Raw genomic sequence first — 22,163 nt, 5'->3', positions numbered from 1 at the left:
TAACACTTGGTGCATGTTGTTTAATTTTAATAGCGTTACCAAGGATTGATCTCACCAGTGTAGGAGATAGCCCTAGTGCTCTGGTGTTGACGCTTTAAAACCTCTGATTTCACTGCTAGGCTGATAATTTTCCCTTTTTCTTCACTAGCACCAGTTGCTGAGTGTTTCTGACTCATGTTTAAGAGTGATTCCAAGAAGTGTAGCACTAATTCACAAGCCTGAAGCAAGGGACTTCTAAATGGCTCCTCTGCTTCAATTGCAGCCCATACCTCTCTTGTTTTCATTAAAATGGCCTTTCTGCCTCACCTGCTGAACAAGGGCCAAACTTGGTTTGGGCTGTGGGGGTGCAGAACTGAGCAGACGATCGTTACAGAAATCAGCCTTCTGAAGAACATAAGAAATAAGAGTAGGCCATCTAGTCCCTCAAGCCTGCCCCGCCATTCAGTAAAATCATGGATGATCTGACAGTGGTTCCGTTCCACTTACCCGCCTGCTGCCCATAACCCTTAATTCCTTTATTGGTCAAAAATCTATCTGTGACTTAAACACATTTAATGGGCTAGCTTCCACTGCTTCAATGGGCAAAGAATTCCAAAGATTCACTACCCTCTGGGAGAAGAAGTTCCTCCCCAACTCTGTTCTAAATTAACTCCCCCTTATTTTGAGGCTGTGCCCTCTAGTTCTTGTTTCCTTTCTAAGTGAAAATAATCTCTCTGCTTCTACCCTGTCTAGCCCCTTCATTATCTTATATATATCTCCCCTCAGCCTTCTAAACTCCAATGAGTACAGCCCAGTCTACTCAGTCTCTTCTCATAAGCTAACCCCCTCATCTCTGGAATCAACCTGTTGAACCTTCTTTGCACCCCCTCCAGAGCTAATATACTTTCTTAAATAAGGGGACCAAAATTGCACACAGTACTCTAGGTGCAGCCTCACCAGTACCAAGACCTCCCTGCTTTTATACTCCATCCCTCTCGTGATAAAGGCCAACATTCCATTTGCCTTTTTGATCACCTGCTGCACGCAAACTGACACAAGGACCTCCAGGACCCTCTGCACATTGGATTAAATAATAGTCCATTTTACTATTATTCATTCCAAAGTGGATAACCTCACACTTGCCAACATTATACTCCACCTGCCAGATCCTTGCCCACTCACTTAGCCTATCCAGATCTCTCTGCAGACTTTCTGTGTCCTCCACACAATTAGCTTTTCCACTCATCTTTATGTCATTCGCAAACTTTGTTACCCTACACTCGGTCCCCTCCTCCAGCTTATCTATGTATATGGTATACAGTTGAGGTCCCGATTCCTGCGGCACATCACTAGTCACCAACTGCCAACTGGAAAAGCACCCATTTATTCTGACTGTCCGCTTTCTGTAAAAGTACTGTGCACTGCATCCTGTATTTTACCTGTGTATGGGAGCAAATGCTTTGACTTTAAAATGGCCTTTCTGCTTCAGCAACAGAAGCTCCAGAGTAAGTAACTCAGGGCTACAGTATTGAAATCAACTTGTGGAGTCAAGAAATCAGTCTTTTCACACAAACAAGCAGTCAATTTTTGCAAAGAAATCTGGATTTTTTTTCTAGAGAACTTTGCTTCAGAGTTTTTTTTTAATTGCAGTTCCCTCGGGTTCAGACAAACAACTGAGCTTGAGAATGGCACCGATTGGGTCATGAAACCCAATGTCACATCAGCATGAAACAATACAACGTTGCACAATAACAATGCGTAAGTACTGGAGTACTGCGTGTAGTTCTCTGGTTACCACATTACAGACAGGATTGCATTAGATAGGCTGCAGAAACTATTTACCAGAATGTTGCCTGGGAAGGTCTGAGCTATGAGGAAAGATTGGATAGGCTGGTGTGGATAGAAAGGCACTTTTTCCATTAGTAGAGGGGTCAATAACCAGAAGACATAGATTTAAGGTAAGAGGTAGAAGGCTAAGAGGAGAGTTGAGGAGAAATCTTTTTCTGTTTCAGGTGGTGGGAGTTTGGAACTCACTGCTTGAAAGGGTGGTTGAGTCAGAAACTCTCGTAACGTTTATGAAGTATTTAGATATTCACTTGTGTTGCCATAACTTCCAGGGCCCTGGGCCAAGTGCTGGAAAATAGGATTACTGTAGTCAAATCTTTGTTGACTGGTGTGGACATGACATTCTGTTTCTCCATTTACTTTTTGGATACACTGTTGTGTGTGCTCAAAAGATCTCAACTTACGAGTGCACAGTTCAGGACAGACTGCAACCTCCTAATCTGCAAAAGCTATGGCTCACACAAAGATCACAGAACAGCTAATAAGTTTGTGGTTAACTGTACTGTAAGCACACATGCCAGAGGACATCCAGCTGCTTAGTTAGCATTTTTCCCAAGTCTCAGAATGCTTTGAAAAAGACAGAGAATTTGTACTAACCAGTATCTGACCACCTACACCATGAGCCCATGGATCCAATTAACAATGCACCTCTCAGATTAGTTCAGAAGTTCTGCTATTCTGGGAGTATCCTGTCTACTAACACCACATTGGATGAAGAAATGACTCATCTCCTGGCAAAAGCAAATTCAGCATGTAATATGTTCAACCAACAGGCTTTAAAAAAACCATGGAGTTTGCCTCAAAATAAGTAGTTCACTTGTGGTGATTCTCACACTGCTTCTCAATGGCTGTGAGGTATGGACAACCCTCCACTGTCACATAAAGCAGCACCTTTGCTGCTTTAAGATCTTTCTGCAATATCAAATGTCAGGAGAAAATCCCTAACTGCAAAGTTCTTGCAAATTGCTGCATATCTGGTAAGAAGAGCATACTCAATCAGAGCTCAGCTTCACCAAGTTTGTAAGGAACATTCCTGTATACAAATTATGATATTCTACTGAGAACAGAAATCTGCATTATATGATGTCCCAAACTCGGATACAAAGATATTCTGAAAGCCAGTCTCAAAGCTAATAACTTGGACCCCATTACATGAGGAAAAATCAACCTTGGACAGATCTAAATGGAGAAGTCTCTGATATCAAGCGATCTTGGGTTTTGAGAACAGAGTCGGGTCCCCACACAGCAAATGATCATACTGCAAAGCTAGTGCCTTTATCCACCCCTTCAACGGTGACTTCATAGATGGTATTTGCAATTGGATCTGCAAATCAAGAATAGGTTTAACATCATACATGAGATGACATCAATCTGGATGGTGAACAGTTGGTCCCATTGCTGAGCACTCACCTGTCAAAACAACAGGCAAATCCATCATGATCTCCAAAGACGCATAAAATGCAACATTTAGAGGGTTGGTAAGGTCGTTCTGAGGTAAGCTGGGTGATGCAGTGTAATGGAAAATGTTGAAATTGCTCAGCAAATCTGGTAGCATCTATGGAGAAAGGAATTGTCAGTTTTATTTCAGAATTTCAATATTTGAAATGTTTTACTTTTTGTTCAGTTGTAATCCTGTTGTTGTTGGTCTACACATAAAAGTCTGCATCCATTGACATTAGATTGACTGTCATTGGATGTGACAGTTGTGAAAAATGTCAAATTAATGCATTTCCACAATTGCTTCTTTTACCATGAAGATGCATTAAACTTCCTCTGTCTATTCTCTCAGGTAGATGTGAAAGGTCTTGTGTCATGATTAATTCATAGATGGGCAGTTTTTTCCCCTCAATATTTATCCTTTAATATTTATCCCTCAACTAACACCAAAAAGTGATGATCTGGTTACTTATTCAATTGCTGTTTGTGGAAACCTATATGTTTGAATTTGTTGTCTCATTTCCTACAGCACTTCAACACTATTGCAATTCAAGAAATATTTCATTAACTGTGAAATAGTTTGAAATGCTTTGAAGTCATGAAAGGCTTTATATAAATGCAAGTGTCTCTTTTATTATGACTTCAAAAGGAGACTGCAAAATTCACTCCCCCTCCTCCAAACAGTAGATTTGTTCTCTTCCAAAATCATTGACTGAAGTTATGGTGTGGGTGTGCATAAATGGCAACTCTGCAGTCCTTTTACAAGTGGTCATTCATCATATGCAATAACATTGTGAATACTAGTCAGACACTTAACCTTGGGGATATCGTAATCAAGTCTGATCTTGTCCACACACAATACTCTGGATTTTGTGGCTGTGGTTGGGATGGTCTGTGGCAAACTGACAACATTGTCCATCCTTACCCTTGACATTGACAGCAATTTTAGAATATCCTGAAGTGGTAGTAAATGCTAGGGGTCTGGCATAGGCTAGGCTTCGAGTTTTAACAATATGTTATTAAATTTGATGTAAAAGCAGAACTTGCCCTGAAAAAAGTAATTTTGTAAATGATTGACCAATATGTATTTAGGCTAAATGTTTAAAATAATTTTTATAGAAATTATTCTTTGAATTTTTATCTTCTCCCTTTAGTCAATGTACATGTGGCAGTGTTTTTTTTAATTATATAATTAAAAGTTTTTATTTAAGTGCCTTTAGTTTCCTGTTTGGGTGTCTGAGAGAATCCTTTCGTATGATCGAGTGCTTGGACAGCCAGATGACTGTACTGCTGCTATATGCTGTGGATGCCCAGTGATAGTGGTGAGATTTTTGCCTTCCCAGTAAGGTCTTGAGACTTACTTTGCGGCAGCAGTGATTGTGCTTGTTTTGCTGCTGATTGCAAACTCTGCGCCATGGATTTTCTACTGGGGCTCACTAGTTAGTACTTAGCCCAAGCATAGCAACGTGACTTGTAATACCATTAATATAACAGGAGCTTGGAATAGTTAACTCAGCTTAACTCAAAGCTGGCAACTTTGTGGTCCGCGTGGTTTGTTGCTACATCAGGTATTATAATCCTTTGGGAAAGCAAGGTCATCATTGATCAAAATATTAACTTGCCTGTTATGCCCTTCTGATATATTTGCATTTTTAAAATTTTATTTGTAACACTCTTCCTAGTATATATTATTCTATGCATTAAACATCTGAATCCCTTAATTGGGACTGTAGTTTGTAAATCACTCTTGGGTGTCCTTTATTCATTATTTTACGTTCTTCTGCTGGTATATCGGGCAAAGCTGATGGCTAGGTTGTTGTTTCTGATTTCTGCCACTGATAGGGTTTGGTTTTATCTTTCATGTTTTAAATGAATAAAATATTCAGTAACTTAAGACACAGAGAAATTATTATTGATGATTTAATTCTCACATACTAATAAAATGTTGTGAGCTTTAGGTTTATTGTTTTGGAAGAAAATAGAATTTTATTTGGAAATATGCCATGGGATTTGTAGTTTTAAAAACTCCCAAGTATGCCAAAAAATCTGTCATGCTTCCTTTTCAAACCTTCTAAATTGTTGAATCCAGATCCTTCCCCACAGGAAAAAGGATAATTAACCTCTGAGGGGAAAAAATCAAGCAGAAATGGAAAATTCAGCCAGGCAACGGGATAAATGATCTGCAACGTAAAATGTGAACGAACTCCTGAGAAATTAACAGGCGGCACTACTGCTTCACAGCACCAGGGACCCGGATTCGATTTCAGCCTTGAATGATTGTGTGAAATTTGCACATTCTCACCCACAGGCCAAAGATATGCTGGTTAGGTAGATTGGCCATGCTGAATTGCCCTTTACTGCCTCAAGATGTATAGGTTAGGGGGATTGGCATTGGCCTTATGGGGATAGGTAAGATGGTCTATCGGAGAATTGGTGTAGACTTGATGGATCAAATGGCCTCCTTCTGTACTGTAGGGATTCTATGAAAAACTGACAAATGGAGCCAACAGTAACTTCATCTGGAAAATGAAAACGTTGAAAGAAAAACTGAGGAAGAAAAATCTGTAGAATAATCTGAGTAATTTTAGAAATAAAAATAGAAAAGTTGCAAATTGGAAATTCAGTATTTTAGCCATGACGTAAACTAGAAAGTGCTGCAAATAATAAGCAGGGCAATATCTAAAAGAGAAAAATAAATGAACATTTTAAGCAACATCCTTTTAACAAAAGCGATAAAAGACTGGAAAAGTCATTTTACAAGACTGAACAAAGAGTGAAGCAAAAAATACAGGTAATATTGAAAAGTCCGCATATACAAACTGTTATGACAAAAAGAGGAGAGAGTAATCTGTAATCTATTTGATTGGACCTAAGGAACTAAAATTTGCAGTTACATTGCTTAGTGTAATGCAGTCTGCAGCTACCAACTAGCAGTTTATTAAGTTTATAGTTTATTTATTAGTCACAAGCAAGGCTTACATTAACACTGCAATGAAGTTACTGTGAAATTTGTAGAAGAACAAATTTGTAAGGAAATTGCAGAGGAGTACAAGAATTATAAAGTAATTATTATGGGGGCTTAAATAGACCAGGATAGTAGTAATAAGGAGAGGATGACACTTCAATAGTACATCGTTGCCTTAGTAAAGTGTTAGCTGGGCTTCATGTATGATTTTCTGACTCAGATGAGAATGCTGCCACTAATCTAAGGCTGACATCTAAATATCTGAACCTAATGAGTGTCTTAGAGACAATTTCTCATGATCACTAATCTATTTTTCTAGCATTACCGAATTAATCAACTGTAGATTCCTGAATCGGTGTTCATTGCTGTTTCCTAAGGTAGTGCTAAATGAAGCATGATGCAAGAATTACTTATTAAAATGCATGTGTAAAATCTCTGAATCACTTACACGTTATATTTATTTTGGGTAAACTGGTTGTCCAATTTTTTAGTTCAACCTCTAACTTTTCTGTTGACCTTTTTAGGGAGGAGGCATGTTGTTTACCAGTGTTAAAAAAGTGGCTCACTTTTGCAATATACAATGCAGTTCAGCACCTAGTAGAACTTATTAACCAATTCAGAATGGAGAATATTTGTCGAATATTGTTCCAGAAGGATTAAATCCCTCTGCGAATAATAGTATTTTCATAGATTTCTTCTTTTTGTGGATACTTAGGAATTTAGAACTTGTGTTTTTTTTTCTTTTTATGTTGACATTTAATTCGGAATCTATTTTGTATCAAAATGATATTACTAGGAACTAAGAGTTTTTGGCTAGTTATTTGGAAATGTTAGAAAGAAATAAAACTAAAAGTTGGACAACATCAAACCATGCGCTAATAGTCAAAATTTTAAAAAAAATACTGTTTTGGCAATCAAAACCAGAATAAGCTTTTTACAAATAGACAGTCATTATAATTGGCAGCTATTGCATCCATATAAGCCAGACCCACATGTAAATATTCATAATTTACTCCCATGTTCATTATATTCTGGCCATTATATATTAAGAGGGTTATCTTGGATTAAAAATAATCATTACTGTTTGCTTTTGTTTCTGCATTTTTCTGTTTCTGTTCCCTGTGGATTGTGTCAGTGTCAACTGGAATAACGAAGTGTGTTGCATTAACATGGAACTATGGACAAATACTTTCAAAGTTGTGATAACCTATACATGTGACAGTAGACAGTTCAGTTTGATGAGATGTTATGAGTAGATTTCAGCAGATGTCTCAAACAGAAACTCTGGCCAACACGGGCACACAATCTAGAGAAAGCAGTCTGTCACAATTTTTTATGCTGGAGGAGGAGGAAAAGACCCTGTGATGGTAAATAATTCTTAGAATATTTATTCTAAATGTTATACTTTTAACATTTGTCCTCCATGTGAATGTTGTCCAGACTTGTTGCATTAAAACAGATAATGGACCAGATTTTGCTCTCAAAGTAATGGTGAGGTTAAGGCTGCTCTACGTTACTTATGCATAAATGGTATAAGTTCATGTGAGGGTAGACATGCTAGGTCTTAATTGCTGCTAATCAACCTCTCTGGTACTGAAAATCAACTATAATGCATGTGATGTCTCATTCATTAAAGTATTAATTATTCGAGATTTAAAAGCTGTCAAATTTAAATGTTTGTTTTAACTTTGCCTTTTGTCTTTTTATCTGTCTTAACCTAATCTTTCTTTTCCATTCTTTAGGCTGGTTTCTGCGTGGGCTTTGAGACCCCAACATAAGACCAAATGCAGGTATTGAGTCCACATTTTGAATGGCAATGTGCCCAATAGTGGATTCTTCCGGGAGACAGCCCCCAAATTGGCCACCTTGCCACTTGCCATCTTATTAAATTTGGCAAGAGGACTCTGCATGCAGGTGCAATCAGAGGGTCTTCAACCCTACTGGGAGAGGTGCATTGATGCAGGTCATTGGTCGGGCGGGCACCTCAACGTGGAGGTACTCTGAGACATGTATTTCAAGTTAAAATTATGAGGCACAGTTCTAAAGGCCTTAACGGTGGAAGGGCATCCCCTATAGGCGCAACATTTGAGTCACAGGTGCAGCCTTTGCTGCTAACTGCCCCCCCCCCACCTTTCAGGGCATGGAGCCCCCGGCCGCTTTTATGGGGATGGCAGCCTTCACACATGATGGTGGGCTACTCTGCCAAAATTGGACCTGTAATAGATTTACAGTGCTATCTGTCACTATTGTGCACTCACCTAGCACCCAAAGGAAAGTTCTCTTCAGTAGGAATGCATCAGGGAGCTGTCCCAAAGCATCACCCTCCTATTTTCTCATTGCCGTCATGAGACCAAAAAATTCAGCTATTCTGTTTCTCTTTATGTGCCTGATTAGACAACTAATTTACCACCTTTAAAAGTTTATTTGTTGTTTATTTCTCAACCCTTTAATCTGATTGGTTTAGGATTTGCTTGCCCTGTTGACTCGTGTTCCAGATACTCTTTCCCACGTTGCATCATTATTAACTTGTACTTTCAGTAATTTGCCATGCAATTTTTTTAAGAATTAGACATACATGGGCTAAATATTTAACAGTTGTCAGATGCTCCAATGCAATAATGTGAGTTAACACCAAAATAACAGAAAAAGTTAAATTGAACCACTCTTTTTCTTTTATCGATTAACAATACTGTCATTAAGTAAAAAAATCCTCCTTTCCAGGATTATTTGATTGGTGAATAGTTTATCCAGTGAACAACTGATCTAAAGTGATGAGAAAAGTGCAGGGTTAAATTGCAAGGCTGTGCTAAAATCAGATTTTAGCTGGGGAAGTGGTAATCTATTTCAACAGCTCTCCATTAGGACAGGAAATAATGGTCTGCTCTTGATTTTCGATGTAGTGATCCTTGCTGGTTGTGGACATGTATAGACATCAAGTGAAGACAGGATTAGACTTGGCTCACATGTGAATAATGATCACTTGAGTGAGATACTGGAGGGCACCCAATACCCATGAAATTGTATACAAGCAAGAAGTGAACGCCTTCAGGAGGGGAAGGGAAAAAAATTGGCGAGGAAATAGAAAAATATTCTGTTAAATTGTGTTTAACCAGGCCTGTTTTTTGGCATGATGGGGCTTATTTTTCTCTTGTCTTTCTTGGCTGCACTCAGAGTTCTGTGCAGTGAGCCAAAAATTCTCATGTCATCTAAGGACACTGTGAATGAAGCAAGGTCTCAAGCCAAGCATTTCCTCTCTTAACCACTTGAATCTCAATAGATTTCTCTTTGTCATGGTGCATTTTTTTGGGATGTGTAACCCTTTCATAGCTACCTCACTGATTTATATATATATGTATCTATATGTGTACAATCGAGGCCTAATTCTTATTGTTCATTTGTAAACAGTAGTCTGTTCCTCTCAAAAATCCAAAAGTATACTCCAGTTTAATTCTTCCTACTTCAGTGTTTGAGATGGTTGTTTCAATGTGATATATCCTTTGTGGCCTATTGTGGACTTGTAAACTGATGATCTGATTTCCTAATGTTCACCTCTTCATTACTGTACCTTTTTGAGAGTTTTATCTTTTTAGTCTTGCAAGGATTTGTTATAACTTATGTAAGGTTGCTATAAGGTTAGATCTGGTTCACAAGGGAGTCCTAGAGGCAGACAAGCTATCCAAGATGTTCATTAGAGGCTTTAGTTGAAAAAACAAGTATAGCAGTTATTGAAAAGTTGTGTATTTTCATATTCCATATCAGTTTCAAGTCAGTGGTAAACCATGTAGCACACACTAGAGCTATTTGCATCTCACATTCTGAATTTCATTCAGTATGCTCAGCAGAGAGGCATGAGGATGAAAACTAAACAGAAAGTATATAACTGTAGCTCTCAGGCAAATGCTGCCTTCCTCATTAAAGGTGGTTGCTTTGATGAGCAACAAAGCGAGCCTGTCCTTGACACAAAGCTTGAGGCAAGTCAGTAGTAACCCTTTGTTTAACCATTCCTATCTCTGGAAAACATAGTTTTGAGCATTGTGAATTTGATACATTGAGAGAGGCCTGGAAATCTAAATTTCTCCCCACTGTTGAACAAGGCTATCAGGCATTAGGCATAGACATGGGTAAAATTAGTACTTATTAACTAAGGATAAGATTATTGCTTATTAATTTAAGGGTTGCTTATTTGTAAAACACCTGTGAGGCTAAATTGAAATTTTAAAAATATTTTTCATACAAGAAGCAAGGGGAGGGAGGAATTGATTGAATCTTACTGTAAAAATAAACCAGCTTGTTGGCTTGTAATTGGACTCATCTTCGCAGAGTGCTTGTTTTCTGAAATGCATGCAAAATTATAGTATCCATTCTGCAAAACAAAGGCCCTTCCTTGAATAAATTAGGTCGTAACTTGTTTAACTTGAATCGCAAGGGGACCAATATCCTGGTGGGAAGGTTAGCTAAGGCTACTGGGGAGACTTTAAACTGGAAAGGTTGGGAGGGATTCGAGATGAGGTGACTGGGAGCGAGGAGGTTAGCTTGCAAATAGAGAAGGATTGTAGACAGTGTAAGAGGGAGGATAGACGGGTGATAGAGAAGGGAAATGCTCAGACTGAAGGTTTGAGATATGTCTATTTTAACGCCAGGAGTGTGGTGAATAAAGTGGATGAGCTTAGAGCGTGGATCGCTGCGTGGAAGTGTGATATGATGGCCATTACAGAGACTTGGATGTCTCAGGGACAGGACTGGATACTTCAGGTGCCAGGTTTCAGATGTTTCAGAAAGGACAGGGAGGGAGGTAAAAGACGGGGGAAGTGGCACTATTGATCAGGGATAGTGTCACGGCTTTAGAGAAGGTGGACGCCGTGGAGGGATTGTCTACGGAGTCTCTGTGGGTGGAAGTTCGGAACAGGAAAGGGTCAATAACTTTGCTGGGTGTTTTCTAAAGGCCGTCCAATAGTAACAGGGATGTTGAGGAGCAGATAGGGAAACAGATCCTGGAGAGATGTAGTAATAACAGAGTTGTCGTGATGGGAGACTTTAATTTCCCAAACATTGATTGGAATATCCCTAGGGTAAGGGGTTTGGATGGGGAGGAGTTTGTTAGGTGTGTTCAGGAGGGTTTCCTGACACAGTATGTGGATACGCTGACAAGAGGAGAAGCTGTACTCGATCTGGTACTGGCTAATGAACCTGGACAGGTGTTGGATCACTCAGTGGGAGAACATCTTGGGGATAGTGATCATAACTCTTATCTCCTTTACACTAGCATTGGAAAGAGATTGGATCAGGCAAGTTAGGAAAGTGTTCATCTGGAGTAAGGGGAAATATGAAGCCATCAGGAAGGAAATTAGATGAGTAAATTGGAAGGAGGTGTTCTCAGGAAAAAGTACCGAAGTAAGGTGGCAGATTTTCAAGGAATGTTTGTCTAGAGTTCTGCACAACAATGTTCCGATGAGACAGGGAGGTTTTGGTAGGTTATGGGAACCGTGGTGCATGAAAGTTGTAATGAACCTAGTCAAAAAGAAGAGTAAAGCGTACAAAAGGTTCAGAGAGCTAGGAGATGTTAGGGATCTAGAGGAGTATAAGGCTTATAGGAAGGAACTTAAGAAGGAAATTAGGAGAGCCAGAAGGGGTCATGAGAAGGCCTTGGCAGGTAAGATTAAGGAGAACCCTAAGGCGTTCTACAAATATGTGAAGAGTAAAAGGATGAGATGTGAAGGAATAGGAACTATAAGATGTGAAGGTGGGGAAGTTTGTAAAGAATCGGTAGAAATAGCAGAGGTGCTTAATGAATACTTTACCTCAGTATTTATGGTTGAAAAAGATCTGGGTGGTTGTACTGCAGGCTTGCTGCGGACTGAAAAGATTGAGTATGTGGACATTAAGAAAGAGGATGTGTTGGAAGTTTTGAATACCATCAAGATAGATAAATCGCCGGGACCAGATAGGATGTACCCCAGGTTACTGTGGGAGGCCAGGGAAGAGATTGCAGAACCTCTGGCGATGATCTTTGCGGCGTCGATGGATCGGGAGAGGTTCTGGAGGATTGCGAATGTGGTTCCTGTATTCAAGAAAGGGAATAGGGATAGCCCAGGAAATTACTGACCAGTGAGTCTAACCTCAGTGGTTGGTAAGTTGATGGAGAAGATTCTGAGGGACAGGATTTGTGAACATTTAGAGAAGTTTAGTATGTTCAATAGTAGTCAGCATGGCTTTGTCAAAGGCAGATCGTGCCTTACGAGCCTGGTTGAGTTATTTGAAAATATGACTAAATACATTGACGAAGGAAGAGCGGTAGATGTGATTTATACGGACTTCAGCAAGGCATTCGATAAGGCCCTCCTTACAAGACTTCTTGAGAAAGTGAGAGGGCATGGGATCCAAGGGGCTGTTGCCTTGTGGATCCAGAACTGGCTTGCCCGCAGAAGGCAAAGAGTGGTTGTAGATGGCTCTTTTTCTGCATGGAGGTCAGTCACCAGTGGAGTGTCCCAGGGATTTGTTCTGGGACCCTTGCTGTTTGTAATTTTCATAAATGACCTGGATGAGAAAGTGGAGGGATGGGTTGGTAAGTTTGCTGACGACACAAAGGTTGGTGGTGTTGTAGATAGTTTGGAGGGATGTCAGAGGTTGCAGCGTGACATAGATAGGATGCAAGGCTGGGTGGAGAAGTGGCAGATAAATATGTAGTGGTCCATTTTGGCAGGTCAAATGGGATGAAGGAGTATAATATCAAGGGTAAGACTCTTAGCAGTGTAGAAGATCAGAAGGACCTTGGGGTTCGGGTCCATAGGACTCTTAAATCGGCCTCGCAGGAAGAAGATGTGGTTAAGAAGGCGTATGGCGTACTGGCCTTCATCAATCGAGGGATTGAGTTTAGGAGTCGGGAGATAATATTGCAGCTTTATGAGACCCTAGTCAGACCTCTATTGGAGTACTGTGGTCAGTTCTAGTTGTCTCATTACAGGAAGGATATGGAAGCTATTGAAAGGGTGCAGAAGAGATTTACAAGGATGTTGCCTGGATTGGGTGGCATGCCTTATGAGGATAGGTTAAGGGAGCTCGGTCTTTTGACGAAGGATGAGAGGTGACCTGATAGAAGTGTATAAGACGTTGAGAGGTATAGATTGGGTGGATTCTCAGAGGCTTTTTCCAAGGGCTGGAATGGTTGCTACGAGAGGACACAGGTTTAAAGTGCTGGGGAGTAGGTACAGAGGAGATATCGGGGGTAAGTTTTTCACTTAGAGAGCGGTGGGTGGGTGGAATCGGCTGCCGTCGGTGGTGGTGGAGGCACATTCATTAGGGTCTTTCAAGAGACTTCTGGATGAGTACATGGAACTTAATAGAATTGAGGGTTATAGGTAAGCCTGGTAGGTATGGATATCATTGATGCAACTTATAGGCCGAAGGGCCTGTTTGTACTGTAGTTTTTCTATGTTCTATGTTCTTTTTCTATGTTTTAACTTGTTTAACTAGATAATGAGTAGTAACAGTATTGTAGATTGCACTTTACAGGCTAACGTAGTGTATAAGATGACCCCTGTTCTCTGTGGTAAAGTTTAAACATTTTAAGTTTATCCATGGCATCTAAGTTGACCATTCATTTTTCAGCTAATTTAATTTTCTGCACATTTAGGTCTATACTTGCATTAGGAGTCAGCCTCAATTTTTCAGCTCAGAAATACGTGTATAGAATTATACTTGCTTTTTAAGTCGGTGCATGGGATCAAGCAGGGCTGTTGCCAAGAAGATGCATGGACGTTTAAAACACAACCACACAAAGCAGACTATGTATGGCAACCTACAAACAGAAATGAAGTGCAAAGCTGCTTTCGAGCTAAAAGTTGTAACAGCTAATTTGTCAAAGAACTACTATGATGCAGTCTGGGAATTTGTATTAGTGAAAAACTGGTGCGAGAATGGAAGATGTTGAAAACTAAATGTGCCATGAGAATAGGGACCAGCTAATTTCCTGATCCTTTTTTCATTTGTTCACGGATGTGAACAATAACACGGATAATTGGCTAGGCCAGCAATTATTTCCCTTTCCTAATTACCCTTTAGAAGGTGCCTTCTTCAACTGCTGCACTCCATGTAGTGTTGCAGCACCCACTCTGTTATTAAGAGGAGAGTGCCAGGAATTTGACTCAGCAGCAGTGAAGAGACAATGATGTAGTTTCAAGTTGAGATGGTGTGTGTTTGAAGGGGAACTTGCAGGTAATAGAGTTCCCATGCATCTGCTGCCCCTGTGCTTCTAGGTAGTAAAGGTCATGGGTTTGGAAGGTGCTATCGAAAGAACTTTGGTGAGTACTGGAGAAACAAGTATGAGAACGGGCCCTCAAAATTTCAGAATGGTAGCACTGTCATCAGAAATACATTGCTTATATTCTCACTTGTGGTCCAAATCAAACCTTGACTCCAGTGAAGAGTTCAGACCAACAGCTTGTTGGTGTAGTCGCTTTACGTAACAAAAAATGTTGAGTACAGCAGCAGAAGACCAAGGTTGCTAAGAGACTACCATAAAACCTCAGTACCAAAATTACCAGTTAAAGTTGTCCATCATCAGACAAGAGCAAAAACATAATTGGACCAGACCTTCCAAGGAATGGCAATCACTTGGATTACCACTCCACTCCTACCTTGTTCCTGTAAGATGGATTTTTGTATTTCTGGCCCAGATCTCTAAATCAGGACTCTTCCGAAATGCGGAGTGTATTTATTCTGGAGTCCTTTGTGGTGCAGGATCTTTGGGGGGAGTGTGTATGGCAAGTGGGTGAGGGGGTAGTGTGGCAGATAGGTGAGGTGAGGGCAGCAGGTTTGCAGGTGGGTGAGTGGGGGTAGGTGGTTTAGGGGCTAAGGGGGAGTTGGGTGGTGGGGGGCAGGATATAGATAGGCTGGAAAATTGGGCGGAGAAATGGCAGGTGGAATTTAATCCAGATAAATGTGAAATGATGCATTTCGGTAGATCTAATGTGGGGAGGAGTTATACAATAAATGGCAGAACCATCAGGAGTATAGACACACAGAGGGACCTGGGTGTGTAAGCCAACAGATCCCTAAAGGTGGCAGCACAGGTGGAGAGGGTGGTGAAGAAGGCATATGGCATACTTGCCTTTACTGGACAGGGCATAGAGTATAAAAGTTGGCATATGATGTTGCAGCTATATAGAATGTTGGTTAGGCCACATTTGGAATACTGTGTACAGTTCTGGTCGCCACACTGCCAGAAGGACGTGGAGGCTTTGGAGAGAGTACAGAAAAGGTTTACCAGAAATTTGCCTGGTATGGAGGGTCTTAGCTATGAGGAGAGATTGGGCAAAGTGGGGTTGTTCTCCCTGGAAAGACGGAGGATGAGGGGTGACCTAATAGAGGTATATAAAATTGTGAGGGGCATAGATAGGGTGAACAGTGGGAAGCTTTTTCCCAGGTCAGAGGTGACAAACACAAGGGATCACAAGTTCAAGGTTAAGGGGGCAAGGTTCAACACAGATGTCAGGGGCATGTATTTTACACAGAGGGTGGTGGGGGCCTGGAATGCGCTGCCAAGCAAGGTGGTTGAAGCAGACACGCTGGGATCATTTAAGACTGATCTAGATAGCCACATGAACATACTGGGAATGGAGGGATACAAACGAATGGTCCAGTTGGGCGCATGAGCGGCGCAGGCTTGAAGGGCCTGTTCCTGCACTGTACTGTTCTTTGTATATACATTCCAACAAGAAAGCAAAATTCTAAGGGGACAACCCATCATTGTGGTTTACTAAAAATGTTAAAGATAGTGTCAAACTTAAAGAAAATTGGGCAAAGATGTGTGGCAGAAGATTGGACAGAATATTGAAAAGAATCAAAGAATGACTAAAGCATTAATAAGGAAGGAAAATTAGAGTACCAAAGAAAGCTATCTAGAAATATGTAGATGAATAGTCAGAACTTTTATAGATATTTAAGTAAGAGTTAGCAAAATGAGCCTGGGGAATTAATAATGGAAACTAAGATGATGGTAGATGAATTGAACAAGTATTTTGCATCAGTCTTTGCTATAGAGAATACAAGTAACATCACGGAAATAGCTGTAATCAGGAAATGGAAAGGACGGAGGAACTCAGGAAACTACAATCACCAGGGAAGCACTGAAGTACTGAACATATTGTTGGAACTGCAGGTTGACAAAACCTTGGGTCCTGATTGACTTCAAACTCTGGTCTTAAAAAAGGTGGTTAGTGAGATAATTGATGCATTGTTGTTAATTTTCTCCAGAATCTGGGAAGGTTCCATTAGATTGGAAAATAGCATTGTAACTCTCAATTCAATGTAAAATGGAGAGAAACAGAATGCTGGAAACTACAGTCCAGTTAGCTTAGCATCTGTCATAGGGGAAAATGTCACAATCTATTAGTAAAGACAATGTAGCAGGGCATTTGGAATAAGCTAGTTTCAGCATGGTTTTGTGAAAAAGAACTGATGTTTAACTAAGTTATTGGAGTTCTTTGAAGAAGTGACATGTGCTGTGAATAAAAGGAAACTAAGGATACTTAGATTTCCAGAAGACATTTGATAAGGTGCCACATCAAAGAACAAAAAACATACAGCCTACCAAGTCTGAGCCGACACAGATGCTTCTCTAATCTAATATTTTCTTGCCTCTATGTGGTCCATATCTCTCTCTCTCCTACCTATTCATATATCTATCCAGATGTCTCTTGAAGGTTATAGAATCTGCTTCCACCTCCCCTTTCAGCAGCATGTTCCAGGCATTCATCACCCTCTGTGTGAAAAACTTGCCCCTTACATCTCTTTTAAACCTTCCCCTTCTCACTTTTGACCTATACCCATGCAATTGACCCTTCGACCTTGGGAAAAAGACTCTAACTATCCACTCTATTCAAGGCTGATATAATCTTGTAAACCTCTGTCAGGTGCCCCCTCATCTTCTGATGTTTCAGTGAAAACAATCCAAGTTTGTTCAAACTTTCTTCAGAGTCCATATCCTCCAAGCCAGGCAATATACTGGTAAATCTCTTCTGCACCCTTTCCAATGCATCAACGTCCTTCCAGTAGTGTGGTGACCAGAATTATACACAATATTCTAAATGTGGCTTAACCAAAGTCTTATACAGCTGGCAATATGATTTTCCAGTTCTATTCTCAACTCCCCAACCAATGAAGGCTGGCATGCCATATGCCTTCTTGATCACCTTATCCACCTGAGTTGCCCTTTTCAGGTGGATATACAGATATAGGCATGTGTGTGGATCTGCACGCCTAGATCCATCTGCATGCTAATATTTGTAAGGGGTCTACCATTTGCTGTATATTTTCCTTCTGAACTAGACCTTCCAAATTGCATCACCTTACATTTGTCCAGATTAAATTGCATCTGTTATCTTTTGGCCCAGGTCTCCAGCTGATTAATATTCTGCTGTATCATCTGACAATCCTCCTCAGTCCGCTACTCCCCCAATTTTTGTAAAATCTGCAAATTTATTAATCAGACCACCTACATTTTCCTCCAAATATTTCGTATATATTATTAACAACAGAGGCCCCAGCACTGATCCTTGTGGAATGCTACTTGTCACAGAACTCCAATTAGAAAAGTTTTCTTCCACTGTTACTCTCTGCTTTCTGTGCCCAAGTCAGTTTTATATCCATCTTATCAGCTCACCTCGGGTCCCATATGACTTCACCTCCTGTACCATCCATGAGGAACCTTATTGAAGGCTTCATTAAAGTCCATGTATACAACATCCACTGCTCTGCCCTAGTCATTTTTTCTTGTCACTTCCTCAAAGAACTCAATCAAGTTTGTGAGACATGACCTCCCTTTCACAGAACCATGTTGCCTATCGCTAATAAACCTATTCTTTTCCAGAGGTGGGTACATCCTGTCCCTGAGAATCTTTAGTAATTTCCTCACTACTGATGTAAGGCTCACAGGCCTGTAATTTCCTGGATTGTCTCATTTCCTCTTTTTATTCAGGAACAATGATAGCTACTCTCCAATCCTCTGGTACTTTGCCTTTTGCTAAAGAGGATACAGAGATTTTGGCCAAGGCCTTAGCAATTTCTTCCCTCGCCTCTCTCAGTATTCTGGGAATAGATTCCATCTGGCCCAGGAGACTTGTCCATCTTAATGTTTTTCAAAAGCCCAATACCTCCTCCCTTTTTATCTCAACATATTTTAGAATGTCAACATCCTCTTTTCTACACTCACCATCCACCACCTCCTTCTCCTTTGTGAATACTGATGCAAAGTACTCAAGGCCTCAACTATTTCTTCCTTTGTCTCTCTCAGTATTTTGGGATAAACCCCATCTGGCCCTGGGACTTGTCCACCTTAATATTTTTCAAAACCTCCAATAGGTTAAATAGTGGACAAAGATCAACTGAATGGAATGTAATACGAGGCCTCGGGCATGAGGGAAGGGGGAAATGAGTGAAGCTTTGGGCATGAGGGAAGAGAGGTAAGAAACGGAGCCCTTGGGCAATGAATAAGGGAAGGATCGGAGCCCTTAGACAATGAGCAGTGGAAAGAAGCAGGGCCCTTGGGCAATAAATAGGATCGGTGTGGAAAGGAGCAGAGCATTCGGGCAATGAGTGGGGCCAGTGAGGGAGTTAGAGCAGGGGCTTCAGGGAGGGCCGGGACATGGTGGAAAGGCTTGCAAAGTGGGGACAAAGGTGAGGTGGGAGAGAGTGGGCCTACGATGTTGGGGCAAGGAAAGAGTGGGGGCCTGCGAGGTTGTGGGGGGGGGAGGAGGAGAGCAGAGCTGCAAGGTGGAGGGGGGAACGAAAAGATCAGGGCCTGCGAGGAAGTGGGGAAGAGAGTGGGGTCTGTGAGCTGGGGCAAAGTGGAGAGCCAAGCCTTGGAAAGAGTGGGTGGCACAGTAGCACAGTGGTTAGCACTGCTGCTTCACAGCTCCAGGGACCTGGGTTTGATTCCAGGCTTGGGTCACTGTCTGTGTGGAGATTGCACGTTCTCCTCATGTCTGCGTGGGTTTCCTCTAGGTGCTCCAGTTTCCTCCCACACTCCAAAGATGTGTGGGTTAGGTTGATTGGCCATGCTAAAATTACCCCTTAGTGTCCTGGGATGTGTAGGTTAGAGGGATTATTGGGTAAATGTGTAGGGGCCTGGGTGGTATTGTGGTTGGTGCAGACTGGATGGGCCGAAGGGCCTGTTTCTGCACTGTAGGGTTCTATGTTCTATGAGTGTGTGTGATGGAGATGAGAGTGCGTGTGAGAGATGAGTGTGTGTGTGGTGTGTGTGAGATGAGATTGTGTCTGTGGAAGTTGAAAGTGAGTATGTGTGTGCATGACATGTATGTGCTTGCGCGAGATGAATGAATGTTTGTGTAAGATGAGAGGATGTGTGTGAGTCTGTGTGTTCAAGATGAAAATCCAGCATTGAAGCCGTTGTCTTCCCATTTGAACTAAAGGAGCAGGAACACTCCTCCCTTTAAAAATAACAAGGCAAGATCTAAGTACGTTTTTAATAAGAGAACATTTAATTATAGTAAAACGTATATATTTAAGAAATAGAAAAGACTTCTATTAATTAAGTTTTTGTACATCGGTATCTGTATTGAGCGAAAACAATAATTTTTTGTGTTTTGACTCTTTAACACAGTAAGAATGTTTGTCAGGGGCCTTGTCAGTACTTTTAACTGGAAAAGTTTGGAAAACCCTATCATAAGATAAAAGGCAAAAGACTAAGGGGGTGATTCTCCCATCCTAACGCGCACATTTTTTGGCGCATTGGGTTGGGACAAGCATGTGTTGGCCATTTTGCGGAATTCACGCATGCGTTCCCAACTGTGCGGAAACTGGTAAGAAGAGAGGTAAGTATTTTAAATGTGATTATCAGACCCAGCACAGAATTCTCCTGGCCCTGACAGCATCTCCCATCCCAGCAGGAGTATTTCACTTTGGCGGGGTTTAGAGTAACTCCCCACTTGTGGGGAGCTAGCGGGAGATTCTGCTGGAGTGAAAGAGGGACAGTCAGCCAAAGGGAGTTGGGTGGTGCCTTCTGGGTATGGACACCCTGGCAGTGCCAGCCTGTGCCCCAGAACTGCCCAAGGGGTAAAGTGCCCATGTCTAGGGGACACCTGGGCATTGGGCAGGGCCAAGGAAGAACAAGGACTTGGGGGCGAGGCCAAGGACAGGGCCTGGGGATGATTGGAGGGGGTGGGGGGTCCCGCTGCCACTCTGCATTGTGATTGGTCAGGGCAGGAGAGAGGCCAGCAATCAGGGCAGGCTGTTGGGGGGGGGGGGTCTGTCACCTGGAGGGATAGGAAGGGTAGTGGCCTGCTGAGGTGGGGGAAATCGCCACTGTTGGGATGGGGGAGGCTGGAGATTGGGGTGCTCTTGGGGGGGAAATCAGGGTTGGCCCATGAATGCTTGTGGGGCTGTGATTGGGTTGTGGGAAGGTTTGGGGGGCAGTATTGTGAGGGTCTCGGGCTGGCCAGCAATCAAGCTGACAGATTGGGGCCACTGTGCATGTGCAAAGCTCCGCAACTGTCAGACTACAGTGTGAATAGGCGCCCCCTGCCCCGAACTTTTAATGAGATTCACGATTGTGACCTCAGCATTGCACAGAGTGGGGAGATTTGGGTCTGAAGTTGAACTGAAAAAACGGTCGTGATTTAAACCAGTTTTCTTGCCAGTTCAGCACTTTTGGGAGAATCGCCCCCTAAAGTTCTATATATGCAACAAGCTGTAAGCAGAAATGAGAACTGGTAAACATTTCCCTTTGTTGTGTTTGTTGTTTATGATATTGCTTCCTCTACGTCTTCATGCTGTCAGTGTAGAAATGGTTCTTTAGGAAAAGACCTATTACTTCTGACTCAACCAACGATTTTTGCTTGGTTGTCTGGTGTTGATGAGTTGGGGAAGTATTTTGTTTAACACAGATCTTTCACTATAATTGAACAATTCAGTTTCAAGTGCCTACTTTTACTCTAATATTTGATTAAGAGACAATTGTTATGTTCAGCTTGGGATTTTTCTCTTACTCTGCATCAAAATACATGCAAAAAGTTACTTGTGAAATGCCCAGAGCTAATTATGCGATGTCAACTAATTGTAATTCTGTTAAAGACTCATACAGCTTTGACAATGTATTATGCATTTTAACGTGCTCCTGTGACACATTTCATTTCATTCCAAGGTCTTTGTGCGCATACATAGGAGAATGTACCTCCCTCCTGCAACACAGTAAACTATCGACTATCACTGTTTAAATTACTTTGATGAAGATGAATAGTCATGGGCAACCAAAATTACTGCAGCTGATTGAAGTGCCAGTTCGTTATTAACGTGCTAATTACCACTTTTATTAGTGCCGGTACATTAAATGATAACATATATGCTTGTGCCTCTGCAGCCATTGTGGATATCGTTGGTGTTTAATGAACTGCTTGTCAGGTGCATAAATTTTGCCTGATTACGTATTTAAGTTGATTTACAGCCTGGCTTGCTGTTTATGTACAGTATGGCTCATGGGACACAGTGGCTCTGTAATGTTTAACCTGCAGTGTCCCATTTGATTTATTTATTTTTAAAAATCATTAATTATGACAATTCTGTGCAATGAAATGGCATACATTTGAACCATATAGTCCAGCTTTAGAAGTTGTTACTCAGTAATTTTATCTGTAAAACTCAAATCTTTAAATTCAGCATCAGAAGAAATGCTTTATGTATGTGTGTGGGCCCATTTTACAGTTGTTTTTGTGCAAGTAGATCTATCTTAGCCATACACAATATGTCAAATTTTACTTTATAATGCCTCTGAAGTGACTTGCATCTAAAGGTGCTATAATTACAAGTTGTTGAGGTTTTAATCACTTCCTTAAAATATCCTGTGATCTGAGTAAGAGTCTTTAATTGATCAATTGATTATTTTATGTTCCATCCAGCAGACAATCATACACCACAGGAGGCTATT

At 41.2% G+C, this 22,163-nt stretch overlaps 1 long non-coding RNA gene across 3 annotated transcripts in view; it reads left to right on the top strand.

Moving 5' to 3' along the window:
• LOC145344075 (uncharacterized) overlaps positions 1 to 21,482 on the top strand; it is a 157,248-nt gene extending 135,766 nt beyond the window's left edge. The window contains exons 4-5 of one of the 3 annotated variants that reach the window (XR_013886833.1): positions 7,969 to 8,016; positions 21,384 to 21,479. This is a non-coding gene — a long non-coding RNA (uncharacterized LOC145344075). Of the gene's footprint in view, positions 1 to 7,361; positions 7,537 to 7,968; positions 8,017 to 21,383 lie in introns of those variants that run through there. The other 2 variants (XR_013886832.1, XR_013886831.1) reach the window with 2 other exon arrangements.
• Positions 21,483 to 22,163: the final 681 nt, after the last annotated feature.

The sequence above is a fragment of the Carcharhinus amblyrhynchos genome, chromosome 6, assembly GCF_965287045.1.
Source record: "Carcharhinus amblyrhynchos chromosome 6, sCarAmb.v2.hapA, whole genome shotgun sequence".
Taxonomy (NCBI): Eukaryota; Metazoa; Chordata; class Chondrichthyes; order Carcharhiniformes; family Carcharhinidae; genus Carcharhinus; species Carcharhinus amblyrhynchos.
This window is presented reverse-complemented; position numbering and strand designations above follow the sequence as displayed.